General features: G+C 36.1%; 1 long non-coding RNA gene across 1 annotated transcript; it reads left to right on the top strand.

Annotated features, from left to right (window-relative positions):
• The first annotated feature begins 208 nt into the window (after nucleotides 1-208).
• Nucleotides 209-852, top strand: LOC135745496 (uncharacterized). The gene is made up of 2 exons (XR_010531271.1): nucleotides 209-514; nucleotides 720-852. It is a non-coding gene; the product is annotated as an uncharacterized lncRNA (long non-coding RNA).
• The last annotated feature ends 1,880 nt before the right edge of the window (nucleotides 853-2,732 follow it).

Here is a 2,732-nt window from a genome sequence, read left to right as displayed (position 1 = left end):
ATTGTGAATTTTTCATATTGACTACTGAATGTTGTATACAGTCAATGTCTACGAGCCACATCGGCAAATAAATATAACAGCATATCACTTTTATTTTAGGAGCCTATATTACTTGCTTTTAATAACAAAAGTCCAGCTGATTTAATGTGGTTATCTTTTTTTAAGGTAAGTACAATACAAATAGCAACTTATTCCCTATTTAGGAAACTCCTACATTTGCGGACATATTTGAAGTGGTGCTTTGCAATTTATTTACTGTAAACACAAGTATTTTAGCCAAATATAATTTATGAAATGGCAAACCAGAATGAAACAACAGCAGATATCAGCTCCCGCTAAAGCAAAAGACGACTACATGCGTAGGTTAGTGCGCAGGTGTAGAGCGCGCGGCCGTCTGCAGGAGGTTTGCTGGAACGCGATCCTGAGGTGAAATTTCTTTAAGAGGTTTTAAAAACGTTCTACACTGTGGAGTACAGCTGCGAGTGATGTTAGCAGGATCCGCATGCTGGATAAGGTGACTGGTTTTGTTAATACATGATTCACGCATTTCAAACAATGTTTTTCAAGAAAGTTGCTAGCTAACGGTAGCCGGTTAGCTAGCACATAAGTAAGCCTAAAATTTATAAACGTAACTGGCTTAGAAAACTCTGTTTCTGTCAAGGCACAGTGAAGAAACATTTACTGAAGGCTTTCATTTATGTTTTTTATATGTAATGCAGAACAGCATTTGTGAGACGACATCAACTCATCATCCGAGTGGACAAGAACACCAACAGAGGAAGCCAAGCCGCAAAAACAATGAAAAATTGTCATGACTTTTTATTTTAAATAAAAGTTATGTAATAATAAACATTAAGTGTTGGCTTAATTATAGTGTTTTAAAGATGTTTTGAAATAAGTTGTTTTAAAATAAAAATAACAATATTCTGTATGTTTATGGTATTTACCCTTTAACAAGAGGTGAACAAAGCACCACTTTAGTTTACAGCCCGCAAATATGAGAGTTACCTGGTACATACACAGAACAATCGGGGAATAAGCCCCACTTTAGTTTACAGCCCGCAAATATGTGAGTTACCTGGTACATACACCGAACAATCGGGGAATAAGCCCCACTTCAATTTACAGCCCGCAAATATAAGAGTTACCTGGTAACTCCTGTATACATATACAGATCAAAGAGGTACAAGTTGCTATTATTTTTATTGTGTGTTATATTTTATTTGCCGACGTGGCTTGTAGACATCAACTGTAGGCTATACAAAACACTTCATCAGGTAAGTAGCAAATATGAAAAAAAAAAACATATTACACATAGACCATATTACCCATAGACGTAAGTCATACATACCACGTAATATTACAATATGTACCCTGTAGTTATGAAATACTTAGAGAATAATTTTCCATATATTCTTACCCCCTTATTACCCCAAACTTAAAATATTATTCCCTTATAACTACAAGTACGTACTGTAGAGGTACTCTGTTGTTACAAATAGGTACGCTGTAAATTCGGTTTAATTACGCGGTACTTTGCGGGTCGTAAAATAAAGTGTTACCCACTATAGTTATTATGGCCTTTAGAAACATGTTTTAGAGGAGATAGGGTTGTGCACAAAAGGCCCCTGTGGTGCGGCCTAGGCTTTTTTCCGTAATGAAATTTTTTCCTTACATTACTTTTACTTTTATACTTTAAGTAGTTTTGAAACCAGTACTTTTTCACTTTTACTTGAGTAAAAAGCTTGAGTTGATACTTCAACTTCTACAAAAGTCTTTTTTAACCCTAGTATCTATACTTCTACTTGAGTAATGAATATGAATACTTTTGACACCACTGCTAGGCTCATATACTAATATACAGCCTCCCCCTACTGGACGGACGAGGAACAACAGGGGCGTAGAACTGTCAGGGGCGTAAAACTGCCAGGGGCGTAGATCTACCGGCTCCAGGTCTGCAGCCTCCCCCTACTCATTTAGACTCACGGCCAGCAAGTTGCAGCTTTGAGCAAGGCACTTAATTGCTCCCCGGGTGCTGGGATAGCTGCCCACTGCTGTGGGTGTGTGTTCATGACTCACTGGGATGGGTTAAATGCAGGGATCAAATTATGTGTTGCATACTTGACAAAGCTTGTCACTTTTACTTTCAGTCCCTTGCCTGGAAATTGACCCATTGTCATACTGATCAACTAGTGATGCTGTTCTAAGCACTGCAGCTTCTCAGCAAAGTTTCGCATAAAAATTTAATTTGCATTTGACAACAAGTCACCCCCAAAAAAGCCTATCTCAGTCCTGCAATGGGACATTAACATCACATAACGTGTCATTTGAGAAAAAATCTCAAACACACACACACACCGATGTTTTTCTGATGGTTAACTCTGTATTTATTTTTATGTTCACAACCCAAACTTGTCCGCATCTGCCTTTAAACATGCAAACAGTAAACAAAAAAGAATGTGTGTGTCTGTTTGTTGTCATGTTTTTATATTAATAGGTTATTTTCATTGCCATTGAAGTGCAATTACTGAACATAAACAGGAGCTTAATAAAAATGATAATTTTAGAATTTCAAATGGAACTTATCTGTTTGTGCAAATCAAATCTACATGTTTTATAATATATAATACATGTTTCTTTAAAATCAAACTTTATTCTTTTATTTTTATTCATTCATTCTTTAGGAAGGATTTAAATAAAATACAATCCCATTTTTATTTGAATGTATTTTC

The sequence above is a fragment of the Paramisgurnus dabryanus genome, chromosome 12 (assembly GCF_030506205.2).
Source record: "Paramisgurnus dabryanus chromosome 12, PD_genome_1.1, whole genome shotgun sequence".
NCBI classification, from domain to species: Eukaryota; Metazoa; Chordata; class Actinopteri; order Cypriniformes; family Cobitidae; genus Paramisgurnus; species Paramisgurnus dabryanus.
This window is presented reverse-complemented; position numbering and strand designations above follow the sequence as displayed.